Source organism: Misgurnus anguillicaudatus, chromosome 20 (assembly GCF_027580225.2).
Source record: "Misgurnus anguillicaudatus chromosome 20, ASM2758022v2, whole genome shotgun sequence".
NCBI lineage: Eukaryota > Metazoa > Chordata > Actinopteri > Cypriniformes > Cobitidae > Misgurnus > Misgurnus anguillicaudatus.
Window position 1 is genome coordinate 26,688,204 of NC_073356.2, and position 16,838 is coordinate 26,705,041.

At 38.1% G+C, this 16,838-nt stretch overlaps 1 long non-coding RNA gene across 1 annotated transcript in view; it reads left to right on the plus strand.

Annotated features, from left to right (window-relative positions):
• Nucleotides 1–16,622, plus strand: part of LOC141351355 (uncharacterized) — a 30,766-nt gene extending 14,144 nt beyond the window's left edge. Inside the window, exon 4 of the long non-coding RNA XR_012359582.1 lies at nucleotides 16,443–16,622. This is a non-coding gene — a long non-coding RNA (uncharacterized lncRNA). The remainder of the gene's footprint in view (nucleotides 1–16,442) is intronic.
• The last annotated feature ends 216 nt before the right edge of the window (nucleotides 16,623–16,838 follow it).

The following is a 16,838-nucleotide window of genomic DNA, read 5'->3' on the forward strand; positions in this document are numbered from 1 at the left end:
GCGTTTTTTGGGCAGCGTTTTTTGGGCAGCGTTTGTTGGCCAGTGTTTTTGGCCAGTGTTTGTTGGACAGCTTTTGTTGGACAGCTTTTGTTGGACAGCGTTTGTTGGGCAGCGTTTGTTGGGCAGCGTTTGTTGGGCAGCGATTGTTGGCAGTGTTTGTTGGCCAGTGTTTGTTGGCCAGTGTTTGTTGGGCAGTGATTGATGGTCAGTGTTTATTGGTCAGTGTTTGTTGGTCAGTGATTGATGGGCAGTGATTGTTGGGCAGTGATTGATGGTCAGTGATTGGTTGATGGTCAGTGTTTGTTGAACAGCATTTGTTGGGCAGCGATTGTTGGGCAGTGATTGTTGGCCAGCGTTTATTGGTCAGTGATTGATGGCCAGTGTTTGTTGGGCAGTGATTGATGGTCAGTGTTTGTTGGGCAGTGTTTGTTGGGCAGTGATTGATGGTCAGTGATTGATGGTCAGTGTTTGTTGGCCAGTGTTTGTTGGCCAGTGTTTGTTGGCCAGTGATTGATGGCCAGTGATTGATGGCCAGTGTTTGTTGGCCAGTGTTTGTTGGCCAGTGTTTGTTGGCCAGTGTTTGTTGGTCAGTGATTGATGGTCAGTGATTGATGGTCAGTGATTGTTGGCCAGTGTTTGTTGGCCAGTGTTTGTTGGGCAGTGTTTGTTGGCCAGTGTTTGTTGGTCAGCGTTTGTTGGTCAGCGTTTGTTGGTCAGCGTTTGTTGGTCAGCGTTTATTGGGCAGCGTTTGTTGGGCAGCGATTGTTGGCCAGTGTTTGTTGGCCAGTGTTTGTTGGCCAGTGTTTGTTGGTTAGTGTTACTAATTTATTTGTAATTTGACAAGGTCAAATTTTACTTTTGTAAATGAATTAAAATATCATTTTATGTCCATTTATTCTTTGCCATTTTCATTTTCGCAAAACGTTAAATTTGCGTGTCAATTTCTACCTGTCTTTATTTCAGCTTTTGCTTTGCTTCAATCATTATTTTGCGGCCATAAATTAGGCTGCATGTGTTCAAATCTATTTAGAGAGGGAATAACTGCCATGCCCTTATTCTCTGCAAGCCGTTATCCAAATGTTAACTCCTTGAAAATATTTTACTAAACAGCCCCTAATTCGTTTAAGATCGACGTGACTCTTATCTCAACCCTTACCTCAGTCTGATCCCAGAGTTTAGCAGTTACCAGTGAACTGGTGGTAGTCTCTTCCAGAAATAAACTTATAGCATCTTAGCATCTTGTCTAGGTTCATGTGCTTTAGAACAGACTCACTCTGTCCATATTGACAAAAAAAGTTGTCTGTGGTTACATATTATACATTTATATTCTGTTAGAGTATTAAATGAAATGTTCAACAAGATCTCTATGATATGCTGGAAATGTGACCCTGCCTTTAAAATCCAGGCTAAAGTCTCAGTGTCATTTTGAGATTAAGAGCATCAAAGTTAAATTTTACTGTCAATATTAAGAAAATCAAGGTTATATTTTTTACATACAGGACGATTTTATGTAAATCACAGTCAGGGTCACATATATGTAATTGGAAGAGAGACTTATGGAGGAATGGCAGTGCAGAAAGTCCCCTTGTGCATGAATTTGACAGGTTTCTGGTGTGAAATACTTCTCTGTCTTTTGTTTCTATAAGAAAACGCTGAAAGGAAACGAAACAAAACAAATCCGAAAACAAATGAAACAAAATGTGTTTCCTCTGTTCTTTAAATCACTTGTTTCCCTGTAGCATAATTAAAATCCAGGCCACAACTGTTAATTTGCTTGATGCAGGCCTTATTAGCTGCTGTACTGAAAAACAACAATAAAAACAACAATAAACTGTATTTTTACATGACAAACGAGTGGTTTGTACAGAAACAGCGGTGTCCTCCTATCATATTTTGCCCCTATGTAAGACAGGGAAGACAATTTGCATATGTATTCATAAGTCTGATGACTGATATTAGACACGTGGGATTAAGTGATGGTATCTGATCTCAGTAAAATCTATAACAAATCATCTAATTTCTTCACCCTACATGTTGTTTATAATAAAGGAAGGCATTTGTAATCATTTTGGGCTTTATATGAAAACAAATACATCGACATCCGAATTGCATTTGGGACAAAGAATCTCTTGTTTAACTCATAAAACAAACTGGTAAGTTTTATTTTGTGTTTTATTATAATTTGGAGTTAAACATCAATTCTTATAAAAGAAATGAAAAGCATGCACGTTTGACATACTTTAAATGATGTGGCCTTGCAATACAGTAAGATGAATTGTAATAGGACCAATAGAAAACCTATTTTACTGTAAAGATCTTATTCACAATGACAAATACACCAGGAAATGGGATGTTTCTGTGATAAATATCATTATACTTTCAGAGCTTTTGTATTTGCTGGTGAAAGATAACCACAAGAACGTACATTTAAACCTTTAAAATACTCAACAAATACTTATAGGATACAAGTTATTCATTAATTGGACACCGTGGGCTGTCACGTCACCCATAGCCGCTCTGAGTGAAGAGATGTCGGCAGGCAAAGGAGATGTGATTATATCTCTCACTGCTTTTGTTACCCAGTTTAGCTAATAAGTACTTTTCAAACCGCGCTATCATTTTGCGCTCTGTCGGGGAGCTCGCGCCGTCGATGTTAACTCGAGTTTCCACCTCAACACTGTTATTAAAGATTTCACTCAGCTCTTCAAGAAAACTCACCTCAGTCTCTCTCATCCCAACTCAACCACTAGAGATTTGCTGTGTGATGTAGACCTAATGCTCTATCGTCCAATCTAATCCCGCTGTGATGTGACAACAAGCCTGAAGGAAAAGTTTTAGTATTTGGGGCGTTTAAAAACTTTTTCTGGTCGGGTTTAAATCCACTTAGGATGAAAATTAACATATTACACACTTGCATGCCTTTTGGTTTTAATTCAGACTGTTTTGAGTGTTATTTTTATGATGTTATCTTCAAGCGGTTGGAGATGTGGACTTGTAATTGATTTAGTTTGTGGTTTGCGGCATCAATCTTTGAAAGATATTCTGAGTTTAGTTTTAGGCCTTTAGTAACATGCCAACTAGAGCCGAATTATGCCTATGAAATATTTTGTTCTTATTACTTTTGGATGGACAGAATTTGAAGATTTGGGGCATTTCAGGAAACTTTTTCAAGTGTGGCTCGAATCCATAATCTTAGAAAGAAATTAAAAGGGCTTGCAACACTTTACAGAGTTTAGCATCTGCCCTTTGGTTTTAATTCTGACTTTATTTTGAGATATTCAGAATTTGGTTAAGGGCAGTAGCAAGTGAACTAGATATTCACAAACAGAACTGTATATTCCAATGCTTGTAGTTTCACAAGTTATGCATTCTAGTTATTATTTTCAGGCAGAAATTTTGATCGCAAAGTCAGCATATTTCAATTTTTTTCTGTACAGCTATGCAGGGAGTGCTGAGGCATTATTCGAAAAAGAGCTTTTATTTCACACCAGCTTATTATTGTGTATCAACAGAATTACCATTTCCTAAATTGCTCATAATAATGAATTGTGTTTGGTAACTTAGTAAGGTCTGACCAAAAAAAATCTGAGAAACAGAGAATACTTCACCTTGTCTCTTTGCACTTTTCATGAATTTTAGTACAATGCACGTTTTGTTCAAGTTAGACTTTAGACGTTAGAAGTTAGTTTTAGGGTTTTGGGGTTAATGTACTTCCTTTCATCTACCGTATTTAATGTGATTGTACCGTGAAGCCCTGGGGATTTTAAGGTTAAAGGAGTTTTCATTCAAATTAGCATGTGGGTTAAGGTGACCATCACCTGGGTACCACAGCAGATCTCTCAGAGTTCAATCATGCTGTGATACCGCTGTGGAAACTGGCACAAATCTGTGTCAAGTGCTTTCAGGTGGAGTGACAGCGCTGTGGTCTCACTCTTCTCTGTATGTGTGTGTGTGTGGATGAGAAGATGTTGTGGGCCTGCAGGGGGCTGAAGTGCCAGCTGTCTCATCGTGCCTTTTAAATCACACTCTTCATACACTTCAGTCTTTTGACAGCTACTGACACACAGCGTCTGTCCACTGTCCTCTATCCTTGACTCTCTCTCTCTCTCTTTTTCTCTCTCTCTCGCTCTCTCTTTCACACACGCACACACACACACACATTCTGGTTTTCATTTTTTATGGGGACATTCCATAAGACGTAATAGTTTTTTTACTATGGGTCTGTTAAATGCTGTATTCTAATTGGTTGAGAAATGTTCCACGGGTATGCATTATTTTTCGATAACCGCACACGTAACTTGTCAAATGTCTTAAAAATAGGCACCAGAGCAATGTTTGTGGTAACCGTGGTATGAGCGGAATAATTGACTCCTGTCCTTTTAATTAGTTGAAAATAATGCACACGCTTCGCATCGTGCCACATTACCACCTTAGGTGTGCATTATTTTTTTATAATTCAATGGCCCGTCGTAAATTATTCCTTACTTATATTGTACAAACTGTATATTCTAAACCAAACCCACACAGAAAACTCAAGAAACAACATTTTGTTTGATTTAAAGGCTTGTTTCCTCATTGGGGATCTAAAAATGAAATGTACTCACAAGTTCAACAATTTACCGGTATTTCTATCTTTGTGGGGACCACTACAACAATCCCCACAACGTGATGAATACCAGGAACACACACACACACACACACACACACACACACACACACACACACACACACACACACACACACACACACACACACACACACACACACACACACACACAGTTCTCACTGTACAAGCTTGGAGCAAAATGCCACATAAAGTGCCGAAAATACCTTTTCAAAAATATGGGGACAAAATTGCCCCCTAGTACTGTAAATTAATCTGTTTTTATTTTCTATTTTAATTTAATTTTATAGGTAACCATGCATATACTGTAGGACAGTGGTTCTCAAACTTTTTCAGCGTGCGGCCCCCCTTGTGTATGGCAAATTCCTTCGCGGCCCCCTCAAAGAAAATTTATGACAAAAAACTGTTCTAAAACTCAACTTTTAATTAAACAAAACATATTGAATGATACAAAGATAGTGCTGATGGTTAGTAGCCTTATTTTTTTAGGTTTGATTCCACAGAATTCATGATAAATTAATTTATTTTATAAATTGTCATTAAACTGGGGCCCCCCTGACACCATCTCGCGGCCCCCAGTTTGAGAACCACTGCTGTAGGAAGTCGAAAATGTTACTGTACATTAGTGGTTCTCAAACTGGTGGTCGGGCCCGCCTTGGGTAAATATTTTGACATTTTATAAAATACAATAATTCATCATAAATTCTGTGTATTAAACCTACACAAAAAAAACAAGGCTACTGACCAACAGCAATACAATGAGTGTGTTTACATGCACAGTCTAATGCTGCGTTCACACCAGCCGCGGTAGAGGCATCAAGAGCGAGTGATTTCAAGACTCGTTGATGTGAATGAGGCGTTTAGCGCGATGCAGTAGACGCGATTCCGCCTCATTCGCGCGTCTAGCGCATTTCCACGTAAATGTCTTGATGACTAGAATTTCACGTGCGGCTTTCACGCGCGAATGAAGCGAGTAAACTCAGAATGTTCAAACGGCAAACTAGACGCTATAGACGCGAATTTGATGCCTTAAACACGGCTGGTGTGAACCCACGGTTACGCAGATTATGCTTAATAAACTGATAAAAGCCCATAAACGGCGTAAGCAAAAAAACGATCATCACAGGTAGTTTTTTGCTCATTACCCTGATTTCGTGTGGCGTTCTCGCAGTATTGTTCATGTGAGCATGTCTCTGCGTGTGAAAGATAAACGTCACACGTGGAAGTAAGCGCAAAGTAACTCATAAAAGTCTCCGCTCTAAGCAGTTGGCTGACAAACTGGGAAAATAAAAGCTGATGTTATATTTACAAGTCCTGGATACATGAAAAGAGATACAACAATATAGCTTAAGACAGATATGCCATCGGCTTTTTGAACGACTATTATGTACTTATACATTTACATGGGACTTGGAGATTTGTCAGGTTTCTTGCAGGCAGTGACGTCACCACCTATATTACATAATAGACATTTAAAAAGCCTACGGCATATCTTTCTTAAGCTAAACTATCACTTTTTGTGTCTGCAGAACCTGTAAATATAGCATCAGTTTTAATTTTCGCAGTTTCTCTGCCAACGGCTTTAGTCGAGCGGAGACTTTTATGCGTTACTTTGCACTTACTTCCGCCTGTGACGTTTATCTTTCACACGCGGAGACATGCGTACATGAACAAAACCGTGAGAAAGCCGGTTAAGGTGTTTACGTGCCGCGCAAAATCGGGATAATGAGTAAAAAACTACCTGTGCCAATCAGTTTTTGCTTTCACCGTTTACGGGCCTTCCTCGATAAAAGAAAACCGTTTTACGCGTTTACATGACCCCACGTGTTATCAGTTTATTAAGCATAATCGTTGTAAACGCATTCATTGTATCATTTAATATGTTTTGTTTATTTCAAGTTTAAGATTTTTTCTGTCACAAACGGCAAAAAGTTTGAAAACCAATGCTGTAGATCAACTGAGCAGATAACATACAAGCCTTTCTTTTTGTAGCAGTTTTACAAAATAATGTAATATTTAGCTAAATTCTATTACTGTTTTCAACCTGGTTATAAATGATGGTATTTCATCTGAATTATAGGGTTTTATTGGTGGTATTTTTTTGTAAATTGATCTATTCAAATGCTGTCACACTAATTAAACCCTGACAAGCTCCAGGTTTTAAGTAACTTCCCAATACTAATTCATTCCACAACTGAACTCAATTTATGTGTTTATGTGGTGAAACGGAGCGTCACAACAGTTTTGTATTAAAATCAGATGCGTTTTAAATCATACTTCGCTAATAATGTAAGAAACATTAAAAACATCTGAAAACTACTGTACGACAGCCAATTACACCAACAGCAATACTTAACCACACATACTAAAACTCTCACATCTGGAAATCCCAATTTATGGCCCCGAGAGGCTTCTGTTTTGCAAATACTCCTGGTATGTTTTTACATCATGTAAATGATGGTTATATTGTTTGAGATGGATTTATCGAAGCACTTGGGATGTTTTTAATTTACCTTTGCTTTCTATTTAAGATAGCATGCCCGGTGGGCAAAATATTGATCAAGTCTTATTAATTTATGAGAAAAGGTTGGATTGTGAATTCAGGAGTACCGGACAATAGTGAGTATGTAGAAGTGCTTATCCTGGATTTGAAGCTTTGTTGTTAGATTCTCCGTTTTAGATATGTCACATATCAGTCTCTCTCTCTCTCTCTCTCTCTCTTTTTAAAATGCCTTAACTTTACCTGAAGGTAAAATCGTTGTTCATGATTTTCAAACTATCTTTTATGATACATTTTTGAGATGCTTTTGAAGTATTTTTTTTTGAGGGGGGGGGTCAACAAAGGATATCGACTTGGGTTTCATACATGTAAAATAATTTTTGAGTCTTCTCTAAATTCATGGGCAAGTTTGACATCTCAGTGTAGTGAAGGACAGCGTGTTGCTTGAGGACATTTTTGTGTTCTTTGACTTTTTTGTCACCTGTCTCCTTGCCATCAACAGGGGGGGTTATGTTGATGAGCGGCCCGTGTTTTGGCTTTGAAGTCCAGACCACCAGGGAATGCGGTAGAAGGTTAACACCACAGCAGTGAGCCGTGTGTGAAACATTTCATTTAGCGGTGGTCTGTGACAAGACCCCTGGCCCAGATAAGCGGAGCTTGCCTCTTTTACAGGTGAAATCTATTCTCACATTTGCCTCAGGGGTGTGTGGACTGTAACAGAGTTTCTTGGCCCCTCTGGGTCCTACCACAAAGCCAGTGAATAAATGGTGAAGGTGGCTGCAGTGGACAGAAAAATCAATGCCTGTTTATACAGACATGACAGTCTCGGCCCGGCAATCGGCCAGGCCGCCCGCTTGCTCTCCCACGCACTTCTCAATTCTCCTGCTTTATTTTTCTCTCAGTTACACCAAAAACTTCTTCTGTAACCTCGTGGAAATGTGAGAAGGGACCCTTGGGTGATCCTGTGCCCGCTCCTTCAGTTTCTGCCACCCTGATGCTTTATATCCCATATATATGGATAAAAGCATCTGTAACACTTTATTTTACGGTGTCTTTGTTACACATGCTACATGTAATAATTATAGTAATAACAGTTAATTATGCATAATTACATCCAAACCAAAACCCTAATCCTAACCCCAACCCTATAGTAAGTACATGTTGTTAATGATTATTACTTAGTACTTAAATGTATAATTACACTGTAACAGTGATACCGTAAAATAAAGTGTGACCAAAGCATCTAAATGTAATGTTAATGTAACACCTCTTTCTTTTATGTTCCACTGTAATGCCATTCTTTAAAATAGGGATGCACCGAAAATAAAATTCTTGGCAGAAACTGAAAACCGAAAAAGAGGAAACCAAGGCCGAAAACCAAAACACAGAAATAAATTATTATGCCAATTATTAGTACAATTGCATTTATGGCTATCACTGTGAACTAACTTTACTAGGGGTGTGTGACGGATCACAAAACACACGGTTCGGATCACATTACAGTTTTTGAGGCACGGATCGGATTATTTTTCAGATCAGCAAAACGGGGGTTGGAAAAATCTAATTGAAAAATATTCAATTCAAATCTAAGAAATTGCAAACATTTATAAAAAAAAAAAAGTTGTACATAAGGTGTGAAATTAGCATTAGATACAGAAATCAAATTAAATGAATCATTACACTGTCTTCATTGTATAAATTAAATATAATTATTATTTTTAGAGCTACAGAAGTGATTTTCTCTTTGTCTTTGGTTGTTTGATTAACATTAACGAGACAGACTTAAGTAGGTTAATTAAGGTTACTGTCTCTTTAAGACCAAATAAGCAAAGACTGGTTTCTGACTGTAATCTATACATACACTTAAGACGTAAACACATGTTTTTATTAGAAAAATAATACTGTGGATTTTCTTTATGTGCCCTGTCAATAACAGAAAGATTTTATGTTCGCTTGTTTTTTTTAAACGCGTCTCTTGTGTGTGCACTATTGAGGGCACTTAAACGCGCGCGCACACAGAGACCGAGGGCGAATCCCAAACAGCGCAGCATAAACTGTCGCTCCACATAAAAACTTTACATTGTTTTTCATTGCTTTATTCGCCAAATGTATGTTAATGGACTACAGTATGAGACACATTAGCGTGACTCTCTCTAAAGTTTACAGATCAAGAGTTCTGATCTTTGAAGGGCTTACTGTGATGATCACGTCTGGAGCGGACACATTCAACCGCATGTGCCTCTGTGCGTACAGAAAGCTGCTCACTTTAGCGCCTTTTTGTGGTTAAATACATCCACACTTCAGACATGTTGCTTCAGACAAGCACGTGCAGGTCGCGGTTTCTGTTTGTGTCATCACAACAATTCGGCCGAATTGTTTCAGTGATAAAAGTCTTTCGAACGAAAACCAAAAATGCTCTTTTGGGCCATTTTCGGCCGAATATTCGATGCATCCCTACTTTAAATTGCATTGTAAGCTTTCATTTGTTAACTATTAAATGCATGATCTAACAATGAGCAGTTTTTAGTTTTAAGTATTTATTAATCTTTGTTAATGTTAGTGTATGCCAATACAATTGTTTATGTTAGTTCATTGGGCATTAACTAATGTAACAAGTACAACTTTTGATAAAAAATGCTGAATTAACATGATTAAAAATATGCTAGTTTGTGAAAATGTGACATGGTTTGTCAAGTATGGTAACCGCAAGTCGTGAACAAAAACACCCGGAGCAGTGGGCAGCTATCCCTGCAGTGCCCAGGGAGGTTAGGTTAAAGTGCATTGCTCAAGGGCACAACAGTCGCAACCTGTCGGCTGTGAGACTTGGACCGGCAACCTTCGGGTTACAAGAAACAGAATATTCAGAAGGTAAAATAGTTGGTTAGGTTAGTTTTAAATCTGTAACTGTGAAAAGAAGATGATATTATTGGATATTAACGTAATTTACCAAGGCCATGACCTTGATTTCAATCTAGGGGTGGTTTCCCAGACAGGGTTTGTTAAAGAGCGCCTATTTCATTGCTAAAAAACAAATTTATTTTGTGTATTTGGTATAATACAATGTGTTTGTGTGGTTTATGGTTAAAAAACACATTATTTTCCACATACCGTACATTTTTGTAGCTCCTGATTTCACTATCTTCCTGAAACGCACGGATTTGAAAAGCTGTGTGTTCCTGATTGGCCAGCTAATCTGTACGTTGTGATTGGCCTGAATACCTCTGACGTCAGCCGGAAATGTGACGCTCCTTACCATGTTTGAAAGATTCGGTAGCAATGCTAAGAGGAGTTAACTTAAAGGCTGCGAGTCCAATCGGGAGGAATTCTGATAATGTCAATCTTTATTACATTACCAATCCCAGGAAGTAAACTGTTGCCTACAATCCGTGTGTTTGTTGTAGTCCAAGAAAAGAGATTTACGTTAATTTGTGTCATTATTACTTTGGGGTATGTACCTTTTGCATATCGTTAACATGTTCTAATACACACTTACACACTAAAGGAAATATAAAAACGTGAATCGTGAATAGGTGCTCTTTAAGATATGTCAGTGCAAGGTGTTTTCAAATGAAGGCAGCTCAAACATGCATTTTGGTCTGGGACTACGATAAGCACCGGTAAACTGCCCTATAGTGAAAAACATTCATTTCAGAGGTAAATAAAGTTTATTTTAACACTAGTATACAGTTGGTAGGTAATGTTGTACAATGTTGTAGGCGGTTGTACAACGTTTACATCTACGTTATTGCATTTGGCAGACACTTTTATAAAAGTGACTTACAGTTCATTCAATCAGTATGTGTGTGTTTACTGGGATCGAACTCATGACCTTTGCGGTGTTAATGCAATGCTTTAACAGTTGAGCTACAAAAACAGTTAAAATCTGACTTGTTTCATTTTCCCTTTTACTTTGTGTCTAATCGTGTGCCGTTTCGATCTGTAACATGACACAAAGGTAAAAAATAAAATATTAATGAATCATGCACAAGAAACACAACGCCATTTATTAATAAAGTAAATGGTGTCAGTTCTGATTTTATGCTGTCTGTACAAATCATCCCACAAAATGAAAAGCAAAATACGAATAAACTGTTTTTTTTAAATGTGAAAATGTTATAAATACTATAAAATCAGTGCTCAATATCCACATGCCACTGTCTTTGATGAATGCAGATCTGAGCAGAGAGAAGATGACTTGTGTGTGAAAGAGCTTTAATGCTCCTCTGTAATAAATGCTTCCGTAAATCCGTCTGAGCAGTGATGCAATACCATGCAGGCGTGCCATAATTAGGCTTTTTACTTTCATTTGTTTTGTTTTCCATCATTTGCCATCGCTGGACGACCGTTCGGTGAGTAAGTGGGAGTCTAATCTCTGAACAGATAATGTACAGTGTGTGTGTGTGTGTGTTGGGTGGGGGTGGCGGGGGTTACATACTCAAAAAATACAGAATGTGCATTTAATGCGTGTAATGTACAAGCATTCGTGTGTGTTTAGAGATGGAAGATTTCTTCAATCACAGTTAAGTGTCAACAAATTTCCCTGAGCATCCATTTCACCCTCCTCACATTTTTATTCCTCTCCTCCCCTCTGCTATCCTTTTCTCTCTAGCACTACAGTTGCCAGCACCATGTATCTTTTCTTTTCCTGTGTGTACACTAAAGTATCCAGTATCTTCAATCTGTCATCAGTGACGTGTTGAGCTTCTATCTCACAGATGCTTTCGTCAAAATATAGAACGAGATTATAAATATTCATACATGCACCAGGCACCTTTATAGGCTTTCTAAAGATGAAACATATTCGCTGCAAATGTGCGCAGAGATTTATCTGTTTAGCATATATTTAGTTGATGGTGATAACTCAGGAGCACAAATTGTTTTTGTCCATAGGCACACATTGGTTTATAAAATGCACACTGACTGGTTTAATCTATTTATAATCCTTTATCAGGTCTCAAATAGAAATGCACTGTAATGTTCATCTTTTGCAATGTTTTGAAGAAATACATTAATGTGGGTTAACAGGGAATTGAACACGTGACCTTGATGTTACTAGCACCATGCACTGTCAGAATTTTTTTTACAAAATGGTAAATTTTTTGGCGCTGGGGTGGTACCTTCGAAGGCTCATTTTTGTAATTTTGTACCAGTTAAATTTTAGGGGTACAAAAGAGTTAACTGTAGCTTTAAAGGTATACAATAGATCATTAAAGGATTAGTCCATTTTCTTAAAAAAAATCCAGATAATTTACTCACTACCATGTCATCCAGGGTGTTGATGTCTTTCTTTGTTCGGTCAGGAGGAAGTTGTGTTTTTTGAGGGAAACATTCCAGAATTTTTCTCATTTGAATGGACTTTTATGGACCCCAACCTGTAACAGTTTAAAATTGCAGTTTCAACGGAGTTTCAAAGGAATCTTAACGATCCCAAACGAGGCACAAGGGTGTTATCTAGCGAAACGTTGTCATTTTTGACAAGAAAAAAAGCACTTTTAAACTACAACTTCTCGTCTATTTCCGGCTGTGTGACGCGCCAACGGAACCTCACGTAATTGCATAATGCCGTCGAAAGGTCACGTGTTATATATAAAACGAACATTTGCAGACCATTTTAAAACAATAAACTGACACAAAAGCCCTATTCGGACGGGATTAGTTTTACAGGGGAAGATGGCGTAATGTAATTTTACCACAGGACGTCGGGTAATATAAATGGTCAATTCGGACGGGATTAGAAATCTCTGTAAAACATTCAGAAGTGGGAGGGGTAACTCGTTGGCGCAGCGCGTCCCCTCTCGTCTTCACGTGCACGTTACCTTGCTTCCAAATATCAGATGTGCAAACAACATGACACAGACAAGGAAAACGCGAAACACTGTGTTTAATTTCAGTTTGGGGAGAACGTCAGTTTCGTAAACAGTTCCGCGCATCTGAGAAGTGAATTTGACTTTTTTTTTTAAGTTTGTGTCGTGTTTTATTCAGAAACTGACCTGCCACTGACTTGTTTCTCCGTCTAGAATGCAAGTAAATGCCTCTTTAAGCGCTTTTATATTTAAAAGAAACCCGCAAATTAAAAGGAAATGACGCGATTTACGTGTATATTTACAGCTGGTCGATTCGCACTGGATTAGTATTACCTGAGGTAATTTCTCCGGACCTTTTTACAGAAGGTAAAAGACGCCGTAATCTTTACTGACATTGTCCGTAATGATTACTGACATGGAGCATTCGGACTGGACTAAAATCACAGAGAACCTCTGATAAAAACTTGCTTTACCCCACCTCCCTATGTAAAACTAATCCTGTCCGAATAGTACTAAAGACATTAATTAGTATCATTTGTCTTACAACAACGTCGGAACGGTCCTCTTTCTCCACACTTGTAAACACTGGGGCGTAGTTTCGTGTCATCCGTGACCTTTCGGCATGATGACGTATTATAGGAGGTCACGCTGGCGCATCACAGGACCAGAGATGGACGGTTTAAAAGTGCAGATTTTTTATTTTTCTTGTAAAAAATGACATTCGTTTCGCTAGATAAGATCCTTATGCCTCGTTTGAGATCGTTTAGAGTCCTTTCAAACTACAATTTTAAACTGTTACGTGTTGGGTTAAATTAAAGTCCATTAAAATGAGAAAAATCCTGGAATGTTTTCCTCAAAAACATAATTTCTTGTCGACTGAACAAAGAAAGACATCAACATTTTACATGGTGGTGAGTAAATTATCTGGATTTTTTTTAAAGGTACAACATTGTATTATGTTTAATATACATGTAAATGGTACCACCCCAGTGACACAGAAGGTACAGTTTTGTACCTTTTTTGTACCTTTTTTTTTGACAGTGTGGTTAACCAGTGGAGCAACATTTCTTTCCTCGTGCATAGATTCAATTTATAAATAAATTGGCTAAAATAGATATGGATTAATCAAACCATTTTCCTGTTTGAAGCCTCTATATTCATGTTGTTAAGCCATTCTTAATTTTATGAATTGTATTTATCTTTCACAATGCATTAACATAAAAACCAAAGATTTGTTATTTTTAACCCTTGGTAAACTGTTTTTTTAATCAGCGTGAGCGTATGTGTGTAAGTGACAGAAATAATAAGTTAAGGGTTTATGTTTATGTACATTATGCAGGTGGTATATTTCAATGCCTGGGAGAGGTTGAATGTGTGTGTGACAGAAAGAGGTTGAATGCTTGCAGTGTATTTATACATGACTTGTATGTGTGCATGCATATGTTCGTGTGCTCAGCGTGTGTGCGCGCACCTGCTGTGAACCGTGAGGGTCATTTGTAACTCATTCTGATTAATGGTAGTTTGAGCTGAATAAATGAATGAGATGCAGGGAACAGTCAGTCTCACGGAGAGCTCGCAGCTCCGCTCGGCACCGTGGGATTGCTTCCTGTCCACGGCTCCACAATTGATTTCCTCATTGCTTCAATTTGTCGCTTAATCTACTGATATGTTGATAAATTTTTCACACTTTGTCAATTAATTTTCTTGAAAAATGAGGCCCAAAATGGCGAGCGCATCAATACAGCCGGGCAGCGATTCTGTGACAAAATTAAGTGATAAAATTAATTGTCCCCCATCTTTTTCCTGTGAAAACCGAACTAATGAGAGTAGCAATTAGAGTCACATGCGCTCTCCTCGGGGGGCTGGGGGTAAAAGAAAAACAATAAAAAAAAACAGGAGGAGAAAAAAGCTAATAATAAAAGACTGAAACATGGCAGTCTGTCTCTTAAAATGGCTGCCTTTGGAGGGAAGTTTAAGCAGGGAAATAAGTGCTTTTCTTCAATGTCCTTTTGATGAGATGCAGTGGCGGAGCAGAAGTACAATCTTGGGATTGTATTGCAAGTTGGGATGAGATTAAAAACACTCCCCGGTGGATTATCAAATCGCTGTTGTAGGGCTGGGACGATTAATCGTGTTTCATAGTAAAAGATTCATGTATTATGGCCCTTTGATCAGTAGAAAGTCCTTATTAATCTAAAGTCACTGTAAGTTTTGAGTAGTTTATAACATGGATTTGAAAAAGCAACACTTGTCAAACATAATCATCATACATATTCTTTATGATCATGAAAATACCTGAAAGGTTTGAAGAACGCATATGTAAATGGTTCTTCTTCTGCAAGGCATATTGAGTTTCTGCACGAGAGCGCCCTCTGACTTTTGGATGTAGCTGCATTTTACTGTAATTCATTGAGAAGGCAGAATCACACAATTTATCATCCAAGCGCTATTACCTCAATGTCTACTGTATATTGTATATGCAGGAAGCTGCCGTTTAAGACTGACCATCATCATGAAACATCATAGGTGACATGGAGCCTTAAGTGAATGCTTTATATAGGCAGAGACTTATATAGCACAGGCCATGCTATTGATCTAGATTTGTAGTCGTATTGTGCATTAGCTGTTTCAGCATTTATTAAAGGGATAGTTCACCCAAAAATTAAAATCTTGTCATCATTTACTCACTCTCAAGTTGTTTCAAACCTGTATACATTTTTTTTCTGCTGAACACAAATGAAGATATTTGTAATGAAGCAGGAGCACCATTGACTTCCACAGTAGAAAAACATTTTAGTATAGAAGTCAATAGTTTGGTTACAAGCAATGCTCAAAATATCTTCTTTTGTCTTCAGCAGAATAAAAAATGTATACAGGTTTGTAACAACACAAGGGTGATTAAATGACAGAATTTCCCCTTTTATATGTATAGGTCAACATCACTGGCGGCCGGTGACTTCTTTTTTTGAGGGCGCTCGATGCGAAGTTCGTCACAACGTGTATGTAGCCCATCATGTGTGTGGTTCGTATTTTCAAAATATTTGTTCTGCGTGCGTCACGTGCTTGTCAAAATAAAAGTGACGCTCGCGTTTGTCTTGCTCGCATAATCTCATACGTAATCAGAGTTTAGTGTAAAGGGAGTGTCTTGCGTGTATTTTGTGAACATGAGCGTCTCTTTTATCATAAACAGTTTTGAGGCGTATGCAGCAGGCACTTATTTTGACAAAACACGTGATGCACATGGTTTACATGACGCAACAAACACATATTTTGAAAATCAAGCAACACACGATACCCCCGAACACTTATTTTGAATTACCGCCCCCTCGGATGAGCAGTCACGAGCCGCCACTGGTCAACATGACTACCTATATTCACTTTTTTGTCTTATTGCATCTTTCTGCTCTTAGTGTGATTCAGTAGCACACATTAACTTATCTGTACGGATACAAATATTTGACACTTAATCTTGCATCGAAGTTAATCGCTCTTTTTATATTTCTTTTTATTTCAGGTCACATCACAAATCCCTCTTACCTCTGCTTAGGCACTTTCCTCTTCCAACCACCTGGGTCCATGATGGTATCTACATTAATGCCCAGACCTTAAGATCCAACTGTTTGTGAGATATTTTTGCAACTAAGACCTGCCAGGTGGGTAAAGACAATGTTCACAAATAATATCTTAAGTTACGATACAACTGTAACGTTGTAATCTCAGTTGGTAGACCATTGCATTAGCAACACAAAGGTCTTGGGTTTCATCATAGGGAGCATACAGTGATAACATTTACAAAAAAATGGTCAAAATATGTACCCCAACTTCATGTCACTGGAGCAGTTCCCTTTAAAAGGTCCTAATATGTACCATTAGGTACAGATACAGTATGTATATATTTGGCATGGGGTAC